Below are 24,186 nucleotides of genomic sequence, written 5' to 3' on the forward strand. Positions count from 1 at the left end.
GAATAATGGTTACTCTGTTTATTTGAATAATACCTTCAATGGTCTTGCACCTAAAATGAATGGTTTATTGAATCTCGATCATAGTGATACACATGTTCATGCCAAAAGATATAAGATAGTAATGATAGTACCACATACTTGTGGCATTGCCATTTGAGTCATGTTGGTATAAAACGCATGAAGAAGCTCCATGTTGATGGATCTTTGGACTCACTCGTTTTTGAAAAGATTGAGACATGCGAACCATGTCTATTGGTAGATATGCATGAAGAAACTCCATGCAGATGGATCGTTTGGACTCACTTGATTTTTAATCACTTGAGACATGCAAATCATACCACATGGGCAGGATGACTGAAAGGCCTCGTTTTCAGTAAGATGGGACAAGAAAGCAACTTGTTGGAAGTAATACATTTTGATGTGTGCAGTCCAATGAGTGCTGAGGCATGCAGTGGATATCGTTATGTTGTTACTTCATAGATGATTTGAGTAGATGCTGAGTATATTTACTTGATGAAACACAAATCTGAATTATTGAAAGGTTTAAGTAATTTCAGAGTGAAGTTGAAGATCGTCGTGACAAGATGATAAAATGTCTATGATATGATCATAGAGATGAATATCTGAGTTACGAGTTTGGCACACAATTAAGACATTGTGGAAATTGTTTCACAACTAATACCGCCTGGACCACCATAGTGTGATGGTGTGTCCGAACATCACAACTGCACCCTATTGGATATGGTGTATACCATGATGTCTCTTATTGAATTACCACTATCGTTTATGGGTTAGGCATTAGAGACAACCGCACTCACTTTAAATAGGGCACCACACAATTCCGTTGAGACGACACCGTATGAACTATGGTTTAGAGAAACCTAAGCTGTCGTTTCTTAAAAGTTTGGGGCTGCGGTGCTTATGTGAAAAAGTTTCAGGCTCATAAGATCGAACCCAAAGCGGGTAAATGCATCTTCATAGAATACCCAAAAATAGTTGGGTATACCTCCTATTTCAGATCCGGAAGAAAAAGTGATTGTTTCTAGAAACGAGTCCTTTCTCGAGGAAAAGTTTCTCTCGAAAGAATTGAGTGGGAGGATGGTGGAGACTTGATGATGTTATTGAACCGTCACTTCAACTAGTGTGTAGCAGGGCACAAGAAGTTGTTCCTGTGGCACCTACACCAATTGAAGTGGAAGCTTATGATAATGATCATGAAACTTCGGATCAAGTCACTACCAAACCTCATAGGTCGACAAGGATGCATACTACTTCAGAGTGGTACGTAATCCTGTCTTGGAAGTCATGTTGCTAGACAACAATGAACCTACGAGCTATGGAGAAGTGATGGTGGGCCCAGATTTCGAAGAATGGCTCGAGGCCATAAAATCCGAGAGAGGATCCATGTATAAAAGAAAGTATAGACTTTGAAAGAACCACTTGATGGTCGTAAGGCTGTTGGGTGCAGATGGATTTTAAAAGGAAGACAGACAATGATGGTAAGTGTCACCATTAAGAAAGCTCGACTTGTCGTTAAGATGTTTCCCGACAAGTTCAAGGAGTTGACTATGATGAGACTTTCTAACTCGTAACGATGCTAAGAATCTGTTGGAATTATGTTAGCAGTTACTGCATTATTTATGAAATCTTGCAGATAGGATGTAAAAAACATTGTTTCCTTGATATTTTTCTTGAGGAAAGGTTGTATGTGATACAACTAGAAGGTTTTGTCAATCCTGAAAGATGCTGACAAGTATGAAAAGCTCCAGCAATCCTTCTAAGGACTGGAGTAAGCATCTCGGAGTTGGAATGTATGCTTTGATGAGATGATCAAAGATTTTGGGTTTATATAAAGTTTATGAGAAACTTGTATTTCCAAAGAAGTGAGTGGGAGCACTATAGAATTTTTGATGAGTACATGTTGTTAACATATTGTTGATCAGAAATGATGTAGAATTTCTGGAAAGCATGCAGGGTTATTTGAAAAGTGTTTTTCAATGGAAAATCTAGATTAAGCTACTTGAACATTGAGCATCAAGATCTATAAGGATAGATAAAAAACGCTTAATAGTACTTTCGAATGAATACATGCCGCGACAAGATTTTGAAGGAGTTCAAAAATAGATCAGCAAAAAAGGAGTTCTTAGCTGTGTTACAAGGTGTGAATATTGAGTAAGACTCAAGACCTGACCACGACAGAAGAGAGAGAAAGGACGAAGGTCGTCCCCTATGCTTTAGACATAGGCTCTACAATATGCTATGCCGTGTACCGCACCTGAAGTGTGCCTTGCCATGAGTCAGTCAAGGGGTACAAGAGTGATCCAGGAATGGATCACATGACAGCGGTCGAACTTATCCTTAGTAACTAGTGGACTAAGGAATTTTCTCGATTATGGAGGTGGTAAAAGAGTTTGTCGTAAAGGGTTACGTCGATGCAAACTTTGACACTAATCCGGATGACTCTGAGTAGTAAACCGGATTCGTATAGTAGAACAGTTATTTGGAATAGCTCCAAGTAGCGTGTGGTAGCTGCATCTACAAGATGACATAGAGATTTGTAAAGCACACATGGATCTGAAAGGTTCAGACTCATTAACTAATAAACCTCTCTCACAAGCAAGATATGAACAAACCCCATGGGTGTTGGATTCATTGCAATCACATAGTGATGTGAATTGGATTATTGACTCTAGTGCAAGTGGGAGACTGTTGGAAATATGCCCTAGAGGCAATAATAAAATGGTTATTATTGTATTTCCTTGTTCATGATAATTGTCTATTGTTCACGCTATAATTGTATTAACCGGAAACCGTAATACATGTGTGAATACATAGACCACAACATGTCCCTAGTAAGCCTCTAGTTGACTAGCTCGTTGATTAATAGATGGTCATGGTTTCCTGACCATGGACATTGGATGTCATTGATAACGGGATCACATCATTAGGAGAATGATGTGATGGACAAGACCCAATCCTAAGCCTAGCACAAGATCGTATAGTTCGTCTGCTAAAGCTTTTCTAATGTCAAGTATCATTTCCTTAGACCATGAGATTGTGCAACTCCCGGATACCGTAGGAATGCTTTGGGTGTACCAAACGCCACAACATAATTGGGTGGCTATAAAGGTGCACTATGAGTATCTCCGAAAGTGTCTGTTGGGTAGGCATGAATCGAGACTGGGATTTGTCACTCCGTGTAAACGGAGAGGTATCTCTGGGCCCACTCGGTAGGACATCATCATAATGTGCACAATGTGACCAAGGAGTTGATCACGGGATGATGTGTTACGGAACGAGTAAAGAGACTTGCCGGTAACAAAATTGAACAAGGTATCGGGATACCGACGATCGAATCTCGGGCAAGTACTATATCGGTAGACAAAGGGAATTGTATACGGGATTGACTGAATCCTTGACATCATGGTTCATCCGATGAGATCATCATGGAACATGTGGGAGCCAACATGGGTATCCAGATCCCGCTGCTGATTATTGACCAGAGAGATGTCTCGGTCATGTCTGCATTATTCCCGAGCCCGTAGGGTCTACACACTTAAGGTTCGATGACGCTAGGGTTATAGGGAAAGTATGTACGCGGTTACCGAATGTTGTTCGGAGTCCCGGATGAGATCCCGGACGTCACGAGGAGTTCTGGAATGGTCCGGAGGTGAAGATTAATATATTGGATGAAGGGTTTTGGAGTTCGGAAGTGTTCCGGAGGTACCGGGTGATGACCAGCATGACCGAAAGGTGTTTCGGGAGCCCCGACAAGTGTTGGGGGCTTCATGGGCCAAGGGAAGGGGGAAAACCAGCCCACTAAGGGGCTGTGCGCCCCCCTCACCTATTCCCACGTGACCAGGGGGTTTGGGGCGCCCCATCTAGGGTTCCCACCTCCTGGCTTGGGGCCAAGTCACCCAAGGGGGAGATCCCATCTGCCCTGGCAGCCCCCCTAGGGGAAACCCTAGGGCGCCTCCCCTTGCCCTTGCCCCTATATATAGTGGAGGTTTTGGGGCTGCACAACACATGAGTCTCTCTCTCCCAAGGCGCAACCCTACCTCTCCCCCTCCTCGTCTCTCGTAGTGCTTGGCAAAGCCCTGCTGGAGTACCGCGCTCCTCCACCACCACCACGCCATCGTGCTGCTGCAGGACGGAGTCTTCCCCAACCTCTCCCTCTCTCCTTGCTAGATCAAGGCATGGGAGACGACACCGGGCTCCACGTGTGTTGAACGCGGAGGCACCGTTGTTCGGCGCTTAGATCGGAATCGACCGCGATCTGAATCGCTACGAGTACGACTACCTCATCCGCGTTCTAGTAACGCTTCCGCTTAGCGATCTACAAGGGTATGTAGATGCACTCCCCTTCCCCTCGTTGCTAGATTACTCCATAGATTGATCTTGGTGATGCGTAGAAAATTTTAAATTTCTGCTACGATCCCCAACAAAGTTCATATAAAGCTTATTTTCTTCACACTAATAGATCATACATATTTAAAGAGCAATTTTTGTTGCTTGCACCGATGACAACTTACTTGAAGGATCTTACTCAATCCATAGGTAGGTATGGTGGACTCTCATGGCAAAACTAGGTTTAGGGATGTTTGGAAGCACAAGTAGTATCTCTACTTGGTGCAAAGAATTTGGCTAGCATGAGAGAGAAAGGCAAGCTCAACATGTTGGATGATCCATGATAATATAACCTCTATTCGGATATAAGCAAACATAACTCATTATGTTGTCTCCCTTGTCGAACGTCAACTTTTTATCATGTCATATTTTAATGTGTGACAATTACAAAAGATGTCCAAGATAGTATATTTATATGTGAAGCCTCTCTTTCTTTATTACTTCCTATTAATTGCAACAATGACCAAAACTATGTTTGTCAACTCTCAACAACTTTTATTCATCATACTCTTTATATGTGAAGCCATTACTCTCCATAAGATCAATATATGATCTTTTTATTATTTCTTTTATTTAATTCCCTCAAGATCATAGCAAGAAAGCAAAGCCCTTAACTTAAAACTACTCTTTATTATATATCTCACGAACTCGATTACATAGAGGGAACATAAGGCAAAACTCAGCTAGATCATACTAAAACTTTATTCTACTAGATCAAGATATAACCAAAAGGATCAAACTAAAAAAACGATAAAGATAGAGGTGTTATAGTGATACGATACCAGGGCACTCCCCCAAGCTTGGCATCTGCCAAGGGGAGTGCCCATACCCATGTATTTAGATCTCTTTCTTCGGAGGTGAGGATGACAAAGTTGTTGATGAAGTCGTGTCACACATCGAGCATAGGAGATTCTCCAATTTGGGAATAATGCCCTTGAGTGCGGTGATGTACTCTTGAAACATAATATTTTCGCGAGTTAGATACTTGTTTTGCACCCGAACTATTTCAATCATCTTGAAAGCTTCAATTTCAGTAGGGGTAAGATGATTGTAGTAAGGTTGGAGGATGTCTTCTTCTTCTGCTGTCAGAACTTGATCCTCCGCGGCCTTCTTGATATTATCACCCTTTTTGATCTCACAAGTTCTTCTCTCTTCATCTCTATCTTCATTAGCCAAGCATCATCACCCCCGCTGTTGGAGGAGGAAGACGACATGATTCCTGGTCTTGAAAACTCTCGCAAAAAACAACTCGAAACAAAAACATGAGATATTTGCATGGTACGATGGTCAAAACCTTTGGGAGATTATAATGAATTTTTACAGACCATAAGAAGTATTATGCAGGAAAACAGAGTCCGGAGGGCACACGAGGTGGCCACAAGGTCGGGGGCACGCCCGGGGGGTAGGGCGCGCCCTTCACCCTTGTGGCTGCCTTGTGTATCTTTCAGACTACTTTTAGTTTTCCTAATTTTTTAAATATTCCAAAACAGAGAAAATTTATCATTGGAAACGTTTTGGAGTCGGTTTACTTACCGTACCACATACCTATTCCTTTTCGGAGTCTGAAACATTCTGGAAAGTATCCCTTATGTACACCTTTGGTGTTACGGTATCAATTACATTGGTCTCAACATTTATGGGAGTAGCTAAGATATAATGTTTGAGTCTTTGACCGTTTACCACCTTCAGATTTTTTCCTTCGGCATTGTTAATTTTTATGGCACCAGAACGATAGACCTCCTCGATAATGTAAGGGCCTTCCCATTTAGAGAGAAGCTTTCCTGCAAAATATCTTAAACGAGAGTTGTATAGCAAAACATGATCACCTACATTAAACTCACGCTTTTGTATCCTTTTATCATGCCATCTTTTAACCTTTTCTTTAAACAATTTGGCAATCTCATAGGCTTGGGCTCTCCATTCATCAAGTGAGCTAATGTAAAATAACCTCTTCTCACCGGCAAGTTTGAAATCATAATCGAGCACTTTAATAGCCCAATATGCCTTATGTTCTAGTTCAAGAGGTAAATGACATGCTTTTCCATAAACCATTTTATACGGAGACATACCCATAGGATTTTTATAAGTAGTTCTATAAGTCCACAAAGCATCATCAAGGTTCTTAGACCAATTCTTTCTAGATCTATTAACAGTCTTTTGCAAAATTAATTTAATCTCTCTATTGCTCAATTCTACTTGACCACTAGACTAGGGATGATAAGGAGATGCAATTCTATGATTAACATCATACTTAGCAAGCATTTTATGGAAAGCACCATGAATAAAATGTGAACCACCATCAGTCATTAAATATCTAGGGACTCCAAACCTCGGAAAAATAACTTCTTTAAGCATATTAATAGAAGTGTTATGATCCGCACTACTAGTTGGAATAGCTTCTACCCACTTAGTAACATAATCAACAACAACTAAAATATGTGTAGACCCATTAGAGGAAGGAAAAGGTCCGATGTAATCAAAGCCCCAAACATCAAATGGTTCAATAACAAGTGAATAGTTCATAGGCATTTCCTGACGTCTACTAATATTACCAATTCTTTGACATTGATCGCAAGACAAGACAAACTTACAAGCATCTTTAAAGAGAGTGGGCTAATAGAAATTGGATTGCAATACCTTATGTGCAGTTCTATCTCTAGCATGGTGTCCTCCGTAAGACTCGAAGTGGCACTTGTGTAGGATCTGTTCCTGTTCATACTCAGGTACACAACGTCTAATAACACCATCTAATCCTTCTTTATAAAGGTGTGGATTATCCCAGAAGTAATGTCTTAAGTCATAGAAAAACCTTTTCTTTTGCTGGTATGTGAAACTAGGTGGTATAAATTTATTAACAAATATCTCTACTTGGTGCAAAGAATTTGGCTAGCATGAGAGGGAAAGGCAAGCTCAACATGTTGGAGGATCCATGACAATATAACTTCTATTCGGATATAAGAAAACATCACCCATTATGTTGTCTTCCTTGTCCAACATCAACCTTTTAGCATGTCATATTTTAATGAGTGCTCACAGTTACAAAAGATGTCCAAGATGGTATATTTATATGTGAAGCCACTCTTTCTTTGTTACTTCCTATTAATTGAAACAATGACCAAAACTATGTTTGTCAACTCTCAACAAATTTTATTCATCATACTCTTTATATGTGAAGTCATTACTCTCCATAAGATCAATATATGATCTTTTTATTTCTTTTTATTCCTTTGTTTTATTTAATTCCCTCAAGATCATACCAAAAGGATCGAACTAAGAAAAAGGATAAAGGTGAAAGTGTGATGGTGATACGATACCGGGGCACCTTCCCCAAGCTTGGCAGTTGCCAAGGGGAGTGCCCATACCCATGTATTTATGTCTCTTTCTTTGGAGGTGGTGATGATGGAGTTGTTGATGTAGTGGGCTTCTTCCTCAGCTTGCGCTTGAGGATAGAATATTCCTCCCTTAAGTCATCGATTACCTGCTCAAGCCTTCATATCTTTTTACATAGTTCCTGTTTATTTTCCTGCAAGAGACGAAAAGGGATAAAATCGATCTTAGGTTTCTTTGCTTTATTAGGAAGACTTGACTTTTTGAACTCCACGTACATGTCCCCAGGTTGGGGTAGTGGGACTTCATCTTCATTTGAGCTTATCTCCTCCTTTTCCTTTGGATCATAGTCTTGTTCTTCCTCCGTGGTCCAACCGTAATGCTCCGTATCCCCATAGACTTGGGGTCTGCAATGTAATCAGCTACATAGTTTTCTCCCTTCGAATCTTGGGATGATATATTGCTCGAAATCTGCTGTAGAAACATCTCAAAACAAAAACTAGAGATATTGTCATGGTGCGGTGGTCAAAACCTTCGGGAGATTATATAATGAATTTTTGCCGACCAAAAGAAGTATCGTCCAAGAAAACGGAGTCCGGAGGGCACACGATGTGGCCACAAGGACGGGGGGCGCGCCCTCCACCCTTGTGGTGGCCTCATGTCTCTTTCGGACTACTTTTAATTTTCCTAATTTTTAAATATTCCAAAACGGAGAAAATTGCTATTAGAATAGTTTTGGAGTCGGTTTACTTACCGTACCACATACCTATTCGTTTTCGGAGTCCGAAACATTCTGGAAAGTATCCCTTATGTATTCCTTCGGTGTTATGGTATTAATTATATTGGTTTTAACATTTATGGGAGTACCTAAGATACAATGCTTGATTCTTTGACCGTTTACCACCTTCGGATTTGTACTTTCAGCGTTGTTGATTTTGATGGCACTGGAACGATAGACCTCCACGATAATGTAAGGACCTTCCCATTTAGAGAGAAGCTTTCCTGCAAAAAATCTTAAACGAGAGTTGTATAGAAAAACATGATCACCTACATTAAACTCACGCTTTTGTATCCTTCTATCGTGCCATCTTTTAAATTTCTCTTTAAACAACTTGGCATTTTCATAGGCTTGGGTTCTCCATTCATCAAGTGAGCTAATGTCAAATAACCTTTTCTCACCAGCAAGTTTGAAATCATAATTGAGCTCTTTAATAGCCCAATAAGCTTTATGTTCAAGTTCGAGAGGTAAGTGACAAGCTTTTCCATAATTTTGATGAAGACATACCCATAGGGTTTTTATAAGCAGTTGTATAAGCCCATAATGCATCATCAAGTTTCTTAGACCAATTCTTTCTAGATCTATTAATAGTCTTTTGCAAAATCAATTTAATCTCTCTATTGCTCAATTCTACTTGACTACTTGACCAAGGATGATATGGAGATGCAATTCTATGTTAACATCATATTTAGCAAGCATTTTACGGAAAGCACCATGAATAAAATGTGAACCACCATCAGTCATTAAATATCTAGGGACTCCAAACCTCAGAAAAATAACTTCTTTAAGCATCTTAATAGAAGTGTTATGATCAACACTACTAGTTGGAATAGCTTCTACCCACTTAGTAATGTAATCAACAACAACTAAAATATGTGTATACCCATTAGAGGAAGGAAAAGATCCCATATAATCAAATCCCCAAACATCAAATGGTTCAATAACAAGTGAATAATTCATAGAGGTGTGGGTCATCCCAGAAGTAATGTCTTAAATCATAGAAAAACCTTTTCTTTTGCTGGTATGTGAAACTAGGTGGTATAAATTTAGCAACAATGTAATTAGCATAATCAGCATACCATGGAGTATTACGAGAAGCATTTATGACAACTAGTTGATCATCAGGAAAGCTATCATCAAATAGGCAATGGGTCATCAAGAACATTTTCTAACCTAGACAAGTTGTCTGCAACTAGGTTCTCAACTCCCTTTCTATCAATAATATGCAAATCAAATTCTTGTAATAAGAGAACCCATCTAATAAGTCTAGGTTTAGCATCTTTCTTTTCCATAAGATATTTAATAGCAACATGATCGTGTGAACAATTACTTTGGAATAAAAAATATAAGATGATCTGAACTTATCACAAGCAAATACAACTGCTAAATATTATTTTTCAGTAGTAGCATAATTTCTCTGGGCACTGTCTAGAGTTTTACTAGCATAATGAATAACATTCAATTTCTTATCGACTCTTTGTCCAAGAACAGCACCAACAGCATAATCACTAGCATCGCATATAATTTCAAAGTGTAAATTCCAATCAGGTGGCTGTACAATAGGAGCAGAAATCAAGGCTTTCTTAAGTATTTCAAATGCTTCTACACAATCATCATCAAAAACAAAATGAACATCCTATTGCAAGAGATTAGTGAGAGGCCTAGAAATTTTAGAGAAGTCTTTAATAAACCTCCTATGGAAACCGACATGACCAAGGAAACTTCTTATACCTTTGATATATTTAGGACACGACATCTTTTCAATTGCCTACTTCAGTAGCTTTAACAACTTCAATACCTCTTTCAGAAATTTTATGCCCCAAGACAATACCTTCATTAACCATAAAGTGGCACCTCTCCCAATTCAAGACAAGATTAGTTTCTTAACATCTCTGCAAAACTCGATCAAGGTTGCTTAAGCAATCATCAAAAGAAGTTTCATAAATGGAGAAGGGAAAATTTTGTTTTTGCCACTCTAGATTTTGCCAATTTTCCTTATGCCACTCTAGATTTTGACATTTCACTTTTGCTACTCTTAGCTTTTGACGATTACCACAATTGCCATTCTATGGCAAAAGCAAAATAATTTCATTTCATTTTTGCCACTCTTAGCTTTTGACAATTATCACAATTGCCACTCTGAAAATTTTGCTTTTGCCACGGGAATGGCAATTGTGATAATTGTCAAAAACTAAGAGTGGCAAAAGTGAAATGTCAAAATCTAGAGTGGCATAAGGAAAATTGGAAAAATCTAGAGTGGCAAAAACAAAATTTTCCCAAAGGAGAAATCATCCATGAAAACCTCAACAATCTTTTCAAAAAAATCAGAGAATATAGCAGTCATACATCTTTGAAAGGTAGCAGGTGCATTGCATAAACCAAAAGGCACATGTCTATAAGCAATGGTACCGAAAGGGCAAGTAAAAGTGGTCTTCTCCTGATCATCTTTTGACATGGGCATTTGAGAGAAACCAGAATAACCATCTAGAAAGCAAAAATGTGTATGTTTGGATAGTATTTCTAGCATTTGATCGATAAAAGGTAGAGGGTAATGATCTTTTCTAGTAGCTTTATTCAATTTGCAAAAATCAATTACCATTCTATAACCTGTAACAATTCTTTGTAGAATCAATTCATTCTTATCATTAGGAACAAAAGCAATACCTCCCTTCTTAGGGACACAATGAACATGACTTACCCATTTACTACCAGCAATAGGATAAATTAGACCTGCCTCCAGAAGCTTTAGTATTTCATTTCTTACCACTTCTTTCATCTTAGGATTTAACCGTCGTTGGTGATCAACAACTGGTTTAGCATCTTGCTCCAGATTAATTTTGTGCTGACATAGAGTGGGACTAATGCCCTTAAGATCATCAAGAGTATATCCAATAGCGGCACGATGCTTCTCCAGAGTTTTCAATAATGTATTTTCTTCATGCTCTGAAAGGTTAGCACTGATAATAGCAGGATATATGTGCTTTTCATCGAGATAAGCATACTTCAAAGTATCAGGTAATTGTTTAAGCTCAAACACGGGATCACCCTTAGGTGGAGGAGTATCCCCAAGGATTTCAACAGGCAAATTATGTTTCAGAACATGCCCTTGATTAAAGAATATTTCATCTATTTCCCTTCTTTCATTCATAAACATATCATTTTCATGGTCTAGCAAATATTGTTCTAAAGTATCAGTAGGAGGCACGACAATAGAAGCAAGACCAATAATTTAATCCTTACTAGGAAATTATTTATCATGGGGTTGTCTACGAAATTGAGAGAAATTAAAATAATGAGACATATCCCCTAAACCAACAGTAACAATATCTTTCTCATAGTCTATCTTAGCATTAACAATATTCAAGAAAGATCTACCAAATATAATGGAACAAAAATTATCTTGTGGGGAAGCAAGAACAAGAAAATCAGTATGATATTTTATCTTCCCACACAAGACTTCAACATCTCTAACAATCCCAATTGGAGATATAGTATCTCTATTAGCAAGCTTAATAGTAACATCAATATCTTCTATCTCAGCAGGTGCAATATCATTCACAATCTCTTTATATAAGGAATAAGGAATTTCACTCACACTAGTACCCACATTACATAAGCCATGATAACAATAATCTCCAATTTTAACAGAAACAACATGCATTCCAACAACAGGTCTATGTTTATCTTTAATATCAGGTTTAGCAATCCTAGCAGCTTCATCACAGAAATAAATAACATGCCCTTCAATATTATCAACCAAGAGATCTTTAAATATAGCAATACTAGGCTCAACTTTAATTTGGCTAGGGGTGTAGGTGTTCTAGTATAACTCTTACGAACCATAGTTGAAGCTTTAGCATGATCCTTTATTCTAACAGGAAAAGGTGGTTTCTCAATATAAGCAGTAGAAACAATAGGATCAACATTATAAGTAATAGTTTCTTCTTCAACTTTAATAGGTTCTACTACTTTAACTTCAATGGGAGGATGATATTTAAACCACTTCTCCTTAGGGAGATCAACATGAGTAGCAAATGATTCACATAAAGAAGCTACTATCTCAGAGTCAAGTCCATATTTAGTGCTAAAATCACGAAAAGCGTCGGTATCCATAGAAGATTTAACACAATCAAACTTAAGGTTTATACCTGACTCCTTACCTTCGTCGAGTTCCCAATCTTTAGAGTTGCATTTAATTCTTTCCAACAAATCCCATCTGAATTCAATATCCTTCTTCATAAAAGAGCCAGTACAAGAAGTATCGAGCATGGATCGATCATTATGAGAAAGACGAGCATAATTTTTTTGAATAATAATTTCTCTTGAGAGCTCATGATTGGGGCATGAATATAACATTGAATTAAGCCTCCCCCAATCTTGAGCGATACTTTCTCCTTCACGAGGCCAAAAATTATATATTTAATTCCGATCACGATGAACCAGATGCATAGGATAAAACTTCTGATGAAATTCCAATTTCAATCGGTTGTAGTTTCATGATCCAATATTATCACATAGCCTATACCATGTAAATGCCCTTCCCTTAAAAGATAAAGGAAATACCTTCTTATTGACAACATCCTCGGGCATACCTGCAAGCTTAAATAATCCACAAACTTCATCCACATAGATTAGGTGCATATCGGTATGTAATGTTCCATCTCCTGCATAAGGATTAGCTAGCAGTTTCTCTATCATACCCGAAGGAATTTCATAATAAATATTTTCAGTAGGTGCAGTAGTTTGAGGAGCAACTCTTTGCTCTTCTGGTCGAGGTGAAGATACCCCGAACAAGCCCCTCAAAGGATTGTTTTCCATAGTAACAAGTGACAGTAAATTTCAGCACAGTATATAAATGTTTCCCTAACAAATTCCACTTACCAAAGGCGCTTCACTCCTCGGCAACGACGCTAGAAAAGAGTCTTGATGACCCACAAGTATAGGGGATCTATCATGGTCCTTTTGATAAATAAGAGTGTTGAACGCAACGAGGAGCAGAAGGAAATGACAAGCGGTTTTCAGCAAGGTATTCTCTGCAAGCACTGAAATTATCGGTAACAGATAGTTGTGTGATAAGATAATTCGTAACGAGTAGCAAGTAATGAAAGTAAACAACGTGAAGAAAGGTGGCCCAATCCCTTTTTTAGGAAAGGACAAGCCTGGATGAACTCTTATATAAAGCAAAGCGCTCCCGAGGACACATGTGAATTGTTGTCAAGTTAGTTTTCATCATGCTCATATGATTCACGTTCATTACTTTGATAATTTGATATATGGGTGGACCGGTGCTTGGGTGCTCCCTTCCTTGGACAAGCCTCCCACTTATGATTAACCCCTATTGCAAGCATCCGCAACTACGAAAGAATAATTAAGGTAAACCTAACCATAGCATGAAACATATGGATCCAAATCAGCCCCTTACGAAGCAACGCATAAACTAGGGTTTAAGCTTCTGTCACTCTAGCAACCCATCATCTACTTATTACTTCCCAATGCCTTCCCCTAGGCCCAAATCACGGTGAAGTGTCATGTAGTCGGTGTTCACATAACACCACTAGAGGAGAGAAAACATACATCTCATCAAAATATCGAATGAATACCAAATTCACATGATTACTTATAACAAGACTTCTCCCATGTCCTCAGGAACAAACATAAATAATCACGAAGCATATTCATGATCAAGATCAGAGGAGTATTAATTATCATTAAGGATCTGAAAAATATAATCTTCCACCGGATAAACCAACTAGCATCAACTACAAGAAGTAATCAACACTACTAGCAACCCACAGGTACCAATCTGGGGTTTTGAGACAGAGATCGGATACAAGAGATGAACTAGGGTTTGATAGGAGATGGTGCTGGTGAAGATGTTGATGGAGATTGACCCCCTCTCGATGAGAGGATCGTTGGTGATGACGATGGCTTTGATTTCCCCTTCCCGGAGGGAAGTTTCCCCGGCAGAATAGCTCCGTCGGAGCCCTAGATTGGTTATGCCCAAGTTCCGCTTGGAGACGGCGGCGCTTCATCCCGAAAGCTTCCTTCTGATTTTTTTCCAGGTTAAAACACACCATATAGTGGAAGATGGGCGTCGGCGGCCTGCCAGGGGCCCCACAGGGACCGGGGGGCGCCCTCCACCCTTGTGGCTAGCTGGTGGCCCCCCTCTGGTGCTTTCTTCGCCCAATATTTTTTATATATTCCAAAAATATTCTCCATGAAGTTTCAGGACTTTTGGAGTTGTGCATAATAGGTCTCTAATATTTGCTCCTTTTCGGGTCCGGAATTCCAGCTGCCTGCATTTTCCCTCTTCATGTAAACCTTAATAAATAAGAGAGAAAAGGCATAAGTATTGTGATATACTGTGAAATAACAACCCATAATGCAATAAATATCAATATAAAAGCATGATGCAAAATGGACGTCTCACCAAATAACAAAGAGTCTCTTGTGTCCCCAACACACCCAATACAATGGTAAATTGTATAGGTGCACTAGTTCGACGAAGAGATGGTGATACAAGTGTAATATAGATGGTAGATATAGGTTTTTGTAATATGAAAATATTAAACAACTAGGTAATTAGTAGCAAAAGTGAGAAAAAAATAGTATTGCAATGCTTGAAAGCAAGGCTTAGGGTTCATACTTTCACTAGTGCAAGTTCTCTCACCAATGATAACATAATTGAATCATATGGAAATCCCTCAACATGCGACAAAGAGTCACTCCAAAGTTCCTACCGTGGAGAACATAAGATGAAATTTCTTGTAGGGGTACAAAACCACCTCAAAGTTATTCTTTTCGATCAACCCATTGAGCTATTCCTATAAGTGTCACAAACAACCCTAGAGTTCATAGTAAAATAACACCATATGATACACATCAATCAACCATAATGTCACCTAGATACTCCAATGTCACCACAAGTATCTGTGGGTCAATTATATGATATGCATCAAACACATTCGGATTCATAATATTCAATCCAACACAAATAACCTCAAAGAGTGCCCCAAGATTCCTACCGGAGAAACAAGGATGAGAATGTGCACCAACCCCTATGCATAGATTACCCAAATGTCACCTCGGGAATCCGTGAGTTGAGTGCCAAAACATACATCAAGTGAATCTGTAGAACACCCCATTGTCACCACGGGTATCCCGCGCAAGACATACATCAAGTGTTCTCAAATACATAAAAGTATTCAATCCGATAATAGTGAAACCTAAAAGGTAAAACTTAATTCATCACAAGAAGGTAGAGGGGAAGAAACACCATATGATCTAACTATAGTAACAAAGCTCGTGGTACATCAAGATCGTGTTATCAAGAACATGAGAGAGAGAGAGAGAGATCAAACACGTAGTTACTGGTACATACCCTCAGCCCCGAGGGTGAACTACTCCCTCCTCGTCATGGAGACCGCCGGGATGATGAAGATGGCCACCGGTGATGGTTTCCCCCTCTGGCGGGGTGCCGAAATGGGATCCCGATTGGTTTTTCATGGCTACAGAAGCTTGCGGCGGTGGAATTTCTGATCTAGGTTTCTTTTTGTGGGTTTCATGATTTATAGGAATTTTTGGCGTCGATCTCACGTCAGGGGGGTTCCCGAGGGACCCACAAGACAGGGGGCGTGCCCTAGGGGGGCACGCCCTCCACCTTTATGGTTGCCTCGGGACTCCTCTGATCCATCTCCGATGCCTTGTGGGTCTCTTCTAGTCCATAAAAATTCAACGTAAAGTTTCAGCTCGTTTGGACTCCATTTGATATTTCTTTTCTATAAAACTCAAAAACAAGGAAAAACAGAAATTGCCACTGGGCTCTAGTTTAATAGGTTAGTCCCAAAAATAATATAAAATAGCATATAAATGCATATAAAACATCCAAAACAGATAATATAATAGCATGGAACAATAAAAAAATTATAGATATGTTGAAGACGTATCAAGCATCCTCAAGCTTAAATCCCGCTCATCCTCGAGTAGGCAAATGATCAAAACATAATTTTTGATGTGGAATGCTACCTAACATATTTATCCAAGTAATCTTCTCTATTATGGCAAGAATATTCAGATCCATAAGATTCAAAACAAAAGTTTAATATTGACATAAAAACAATAATACTTCAAGCATACTAACAAAGCAATCGTGTCTTCTCAAAATAACATGGCGAAAGAAAGTTATCCCTACAAAATCATATAGTCTGGCTATGCTCCATCTTCATCACATAAAGTATTAAATCATGCACAACCCCGATGACAAGCCAAGCAATTGTTTCATACTTTTGATGTTCTCAAACCTTTTCAACTTTCACGCAATACATGAGCGTGAGCCATGGATATAACACTATAGGTGGAATAGAATATGGTGGTTGTGGATAAGACAAAAAGAAGGAGATAGTCTCACATCAACTAGGCATATCAACGGGCTATGGAGATGCCCATCAATAGATATCAATGTGAATGAGTAGGGATTGCCATGCAACGGATGCACTAGAGCAATAAGTGTATGAAAGCTCAAAAAGAAACTAAGTGGGTGTTCATCTAACTCGCTTGCTCATGAAGACCTAGGGCAATTTGAGGAAGCCCATCATTGGAATATACAAGCCAAGTTCTATAAAGAAAAATTCCCACTAGTATATGAGAGTGAAAAAATAGGAGACTCTCTATCATGAAGAACATGGTGCTACTTTGAAGCACAAGTGTGGTAAAAGGATAGTAACATTGTCCCTTCTCTCTATTTCTCTCACTTTTTTCTCCTTTGTTTTTGTTTGGGCTATTTGGCCTCCTTTTTTGGGCTCTTCAACCTCTATTTATTTTTGAAGTCCGGAGTCTCATCCTGACTTGTGGGAGAATCATAGCCTCCATCATCCTTTCCTCACATGGGAAAAATGCTCTAATAATGATGATCATCACACTTTTATTTACTTACAACTCCAAAATTACAACTCGATACTAGAACAAAGATATGCCTATATATGAATACCTCCGGCGGTGTACCGGGATGTGCAATGATCAAGAGTGACATGTATAAAAAATATGAATGGTGGCCAAGCCACAAATACTATGCCAACTACATGATCATGCAAAACAATATGACAATGATTGTATGTGTCATAATAAACGGAACAGTGGAAGTTGCATGGTAATATATCTCGAAATGGCTATGCAAATGCCAGAATTGGTAGGTATGGTGGCTGTTTTGAGGAAGGGTATATGGTGGGTTTAATGCACCGGTGAAAGTTGCACGGTACTAGAGAGGCTAGCAATGGTGGAAGGGTGAGAGTGCGTATAATCCATGGACTCAACATTAGTTATAAAGAACTCACATACTTATTGCAAAAGTCTATTATCTATTGAAACAAAGTACTACACGCATGCTCCTAGGGGGATAGATTGGTAGGAAAAGACCATCGCTCATCCTCGACCGCCACTCATAAGGAAGACAATCAATAAATAAATCATGCTCAGACTTCATCACATAATGGTTCATCATATGTGCATGCTATGGGAATCACAAACTTTAACACAAGTATTTACCAATCCACAATTACTCACTAGCATGACTCTAATATCACCATCTTTATATCTCAAAAAAATGCAAGGAATCAAACTTCTCATAGAATTCAATGCTCTTTATATGAAAGTTTTTACTATATCCCTCTTGGATGCCCATCATATTAGGACTAAATTCATAACCTAAGCAAATTACCATTCTGTTTAAAGACTCTCAAAATAATATAAGTGAATCAAGAGAGTTCAATAGTTTCTATAAAATAAAACCACCGCCGTGCTCTAAAAAGATATAAGTGAAGCACTAGAGCATATTGCCTAGCTCAAAAGATATAAGTGAAGCACATAGAGTATTCTAATAAATTCACGATCAATGTGTGTCCCTCTCAAAAGGTGTGTACATCAAGGATGATTGTGGCAAACTAAAAAGCAAATACTTATATGATAAAAGACGCTCCAAGCAAAACACATATCATGTGGTGAATAAAAATATAGCCTCAAGTAAATTTACCGATGGACGAAGACGAAAGAGGGGATGCCATCCGGGGCATCCCCAAGCGTAGATGCTTGGTTATCCATGAATATTACCTTGGGGTGCCTTGGTCATCCCCAAGCTTAGGCTCTTGCTACTCCTTATTCCATAGTCCATCGAAAGTTCACCCAAAACTTGAAAACTTCACAACACAAAGCTCAACAGAAAACTCGTAAGCTCCGTTAGTATAATAAAGCAAATCACCACTTAGGTACTGTTGTGAACTCATTCTAAATTTATATGAGTGTAATATTGCTACCTCTTTTAGCACTGCATTGGTTTTCCCCGAAGAGGAAGGGATGATGCAGCAAAGTAGCGTAAGTATTTCCCTCAGTTTTTGAGAACGAAGGTATCAATCCAGTAGGAGGCTACGCACGAGTCCCTCGCACCTGCACAAAACAAATAAATCCTCGCAACCAACGCAAATAGGGGTTGTCAATCCCTATAGGGCCACTTACGAGAGTGAGATCTGATAGATATGATAAGATAATATTTTTGATATTTTTATGATAAAGATGCAAAGTAGAATAAAGGCAAAGTAAATGGCAAAGTAAACAACTAAGTAGTAGGAGATTGATATGATAAAGATAGACCCCAGGGCCATAGGTTTCACTAGTGGCTTCTCTGGAGAGCATAAGTATTGTACGGTGGGTGAACAAATTACTGTTGAGCAATTGACAGAATTGAGCATAGTTATGAGAATATCTAGGTATGATCATGTATATAGGCATCACGTCCGAGACAAGTAGACCGACTCCTGCCTGCATCTACTACTATTACTCCACTCATCGACCGCTATCCAGCATGCATCTAGAGTATTAAGTTAAAAACAGAGTAACGCCTTAAGCAAGATGACATGATGTAGAGGGATGGACTCATGCAATATGAAGAAAACCCCATCTTGTTATCCTCGATGGCAACAATACAATACGTGCCTTGCTGCCCTTACTGTCACCGGGAAAGGACACCGCAAGATTGAACCCAAAGCTAAGCACTTCTCCCATTGCAAGAAAGATCAATCTAGTAGGCCAAACCAAACTGATAATTCAAAGAGACTTGCAAAGATAACCAATCATACATAAAAGAATTCAGAGAAGATTCAAATAGTATTCATAGATAGACTTGATCATAAACCCACAATTCATCAGTCTCAACAAACACACCGCAAAAAGAAGATTACATCGAATAGATCTCCACAAGAGAGGGGGAAAACATTGTATTGAGATCCAAAAAGAGAGAAGAAGCCATCTAGATACTAACTATGGACCCGTAGGTCTGAGGTAAACTACTCACACTTCATCGGAGGGGCTATGGTGTTGATGTAGAAGCCCTCCGTGATCGATGCCCCCTCCGGCGGAGCTCTGGAACAGGCCCCAAGATGGGATCTCGTGGATACAGAAAGTTACGGCGGTGGAATTAGGGTTTTGGCTCCGTATCTGATCGTTTGGGGGTACATGGGTATACATAGGAGGAAGAAGTACGTCGGTGGAGCAACAGGGGGCCCACGAGGGTGGAGGGCGCGCCTGGGGGCGGGGGGGGGGGGGTAGGCGCGCCCCCTACCTCGTGGCCTCCTGTTACATGTCTTGACATAGGGTCCAAGTCTCCTGAGTTGTATTCGATGAGAAAATCACGTTCCCGAAGGTTTCATCCCATTTGGACTCCATTTGATATTCCTTTTCTTCGAAACCCTAAAACAGGCAAAAAACAACAATTCTGGGCTGGGCCTCCGGTTAATAGGTTAGTCCCAAAAATAATATAAAAGTGGATAATAAAGCCCAATAATGTCCAAAACAGTAGATAATATAGCATGGAGCAATCAAAAATTATAGATACGTTGGAGACGTATCAAGCATCCCCAAGCTTAATTCCTGCTCGTCCTTGAGTAGGTAAATAATAAAAACAGAATTTTTGATGTGGAGTGCTACTTGGCATAATTTTAATGTAATTCTTGTTAATTGTGGTATAAATATTCAGATCCGAAAGATTCAAGACAAAAGTTCATATTGACATAGAAAATTATAATACTTCAAGCATACTAACAAAGCAATTATGTCTTCTCAAAATAACATGGCTAAAGAAAGTTATCTCTATAAAATCATATAGTCTGGCTATGCTCTATCTTCACCACACAAAATATTTAAATCATGCACAACCCCGATGACAAGCCAAGCAATTGTTTCATACTTTTGACATTCTCAAAACTTTTTCAATCTTCATGCAATACATGAGCGTGAGCCATGGATATAGCACTACAGGTGGAACAGAGTGGTGGTTGTGGAGAAGACAAAAAGGAGAAGATAGTCTCACATCAACTAGGCATATCAATGGGCTATGGAGATGCCCATCAATAGATATCAATGTGAGTGAGTAGGGATTGCCATGCAACAGATGCACTAGAGCTATAAGTATATGAAAGCTCAAAAAGAAACTAAGTGGGTGTGCATCCAACTTGCTTGCTCATGAAGACCTAGGGCAATTTGAGGAAGCCCATCATTGGAATATACAAGCCAAGTTCTATAATGAAAAATTCCCACTAGTATATGAAAGTGATAACATGAGAGACTCTCTACTATGAAGATCATGGTGCTACTTTGAAGCACAAGTGTGGTAAAAGGATAGTAACATTGTCCCTTCTCTCTTTTTCTCTCATTTTTTATTTTTTTATTTGAGCCTTTTCTCTTTTTTATGGCCTCTTTTCTTTCTCTTTTTTTGGGCTTCTTTGGCCTCTTTTATTTATTTTTCGTTCGAAGTCTCATCCTGACTTGTGGGGGAATCATAGTCTCCATCATCCTTTCCTCACTGGGACAATGCTCTAATAATGATGATCATCACACTTTTATTTTTCTTACAACTCAACAATTACAACTTGATACTTAGAACAAAATATGACTCTATGTGAATGCCTCCGGCAGTGTACCGGGATATGCAATGATGCATGAGTGACAAGTATGAAAGAATTATGAACGGTGGCTTTGCCACAAATACTATGTCAACTACATGATCATGCTAAGCAATATGACAATGATGGAGTGTGTCATAAACGGAATGGTGGAAAGTTGCATGGCAATATATCTCGGAATGGCTATGGAAATGCCATAATAGGTAGGTATGGTGGTTGTTTTGAGGAAGGTATATGGTGGGTGTATGATACCGGCGAAAAGGTGTGCGGTATTAGAGAGGCTAGCAAAGGTGGAAGGGTGAGAGTGTATATAATCCATGGACTCAACATTAGTCATAAAGAACTCATATACTTATTGAAAATATCTACAAGTTATCAAAGCAAAGTATTACGCGCATGCTCCTAGGGGGATAGATTGGTAGGAAAAGACCATCGCTCGTCCCCGACCGCCACTCATAAGGAAGACAATCAATAAATAAATCATGCTCCGACTTCATCACATAACGGTTCACCATACGTGCATGCTACGAGAATCACAAGCTTAAACACAAGTATTTATCAATTTCACAACTACTCAACTAGCATGAATTTAATATCACCATCTCCATATCTCAAAACAATTATCAAGTATCAAACTTCTCATAGTATTCAACACACTCATAAGAGAGTTTTATTATTAATATTGCATACCAAGCATATTAGGATTTTAAGCAAATTACCATGCTATTAAGACTCTCAAAATAATCTAACTGAAGCATGAGAGATCACTAGTTTCTATAAAACAAATCCACCACCGTGCTCTAAAAGATATAAGTGAAGCACTAGAGCAAAATTATATAACTCAAAAGATATAAGCGAAGCACATAGAGTATTCTAATAAATTCCAAATCATATATGGCTCTCTCAAAAGGTGTGTACATCAAGGATGATTGTGGTAAACTAACAAGCAAAGACTCAAATCATACAAGACGCTCCAGGCAAAACACATATCATGTGGTAAATAAAAATATAGCTCCAAGTAAAGTTACCGATAGAAGTAGACGAAAGAGGGGATGCCTTCCGGGGCATCCCCAAGCTTTGGCTTTTAGGTGTCCTTATATTATATTGGGGGTGCCGTGGGCACCCCCAAGCTTAGGCTCTTGCCACTCCTTGTTCCGTAATCCATCAAATCTTTACCCAAAACTTGAAAACTTCACAACACAGAACTTAAAGTAGAAAATCTCGTGAGCTCCGTTAGCGAAAGAAAACAAAATACCACTTCAAAGTACTGTAATGAACTCATTCTTTATTCATATGGGAGTTATACCTACTGTATTTAAACTTTTCAGTGGTTTATAAACTAATTTACTAGCCATAGATTCATCAAAATAAGCAAACAACACACGAAAAACAGAATCTGTCAAAAACAGAACAGCCTGTAGTAATCTGTAGCTAGCGCAAGATCTGGAACCCCAAAAATTCTAAAATAAATTTCTGGACGTGAGGAATTTATCTATTAATCATCTGCAAAAATAATTAACTAAATATCTCTTTCCAAATAAAAATGACAGCAGTTCTCGTAAGCGCTAAAGTTTCTGTTTTTTACAGCAAGTTCAACAAGACTTTCCCCAAGTCTTCCCAACGGTTCTACTTGGCACAAACACTAATTAAACACAAAAAACACAACCAAAACAGAGGCTAGATAATTTATTTATTACTAAACAGGAGCAAAAAGCATGGAATAAAAATAAAATTGGGTTGCCTCCCAACAAGCGCTATCGTTTAAAGCCCCTAGCTAGGCATAACAAGCAAGAATAGATCTAGGTATTGCCATCTTTGGTAGGCAATTATTCAATGAGGCATATACCATCTTTAGGAATTTCTTTCTTTTTATTAACTATCAAACTTTTAGGCACAAGATAGAAAAATTCATTTGTAACAAATGGTTCCTTAATGATAGCAATAAGATTGGGATGAACACTTATAGATTTGAGATCCGCATTTTCCTTACTAGATGATTCACCCTTATTTTTAGGAACATACATAAGTTTGGCAACTTTAGTGGAAGGAATCGGAGTATTCTTTATGGAATAAAAAGTGGTTCCCAAGTTGGTAATAATATTCTCAAGTTTATCGATCCTAACGGAATCGTGATTTATATTCTCATTAACTGTGGGTTCCTTTTCTTTAATATCTTTCAAAGTAACTCCTACTTTAGATCCATATTGAGAGATTCGACTATGGATCTTTTTATCCAAATTTTCAATCAATTCTACGGTAGCAACCTTATTTTCAATAATTTCAAGCCTTTGCATTACATTCTCCAAAGTTAATATAGTTCCATTAACCAAGAGAGGGGGTGAGCCAAATAAATCTAACATAGCATTATAAGAATCAAAAGTATGGCTATCCAAAAAGTTCCCTGCGGTTATAGTATCAAGAACATAACGGTGCCAAGGAGTAATGCCTGCATAAAAATTGCGAAGGAGAATGGTAGTAGATTGCTTCCTAGTAGATTTATTTTGAGCATTGCAAATTCTATACCAAGCATCCTTTAGATTTTCACCCTCCCTTTGCTTAAAATTTAGAATTTCATTCTCGGGAGACAATGGAGAAGATAAGGGACTAGCCATAATGAATAGACTAACACACAAGCAAACAGAAAGCAACTGAACAAAAGGGAGGCAAATAGATAGGGAGGATAGAGAGAGAGGGCGAATAAAACGGCAAGGGTGAAGTGGGGGAGAGGAA

Source organism: Triticum aestivum, chromosome 4A (genome assembly GCF_018294505.1).
Source record: "Triticum aestivum cultivar Chinese Spring chromosome 4A, IWGSC CS RefSeq v2.1, whole genome shotgun sequence".
NCBI lineage: Eukaryota > Viridiplantae > Streptophyta > Magnoliopsida > Poales > Poaceae > Triticum > Triticum aestivum.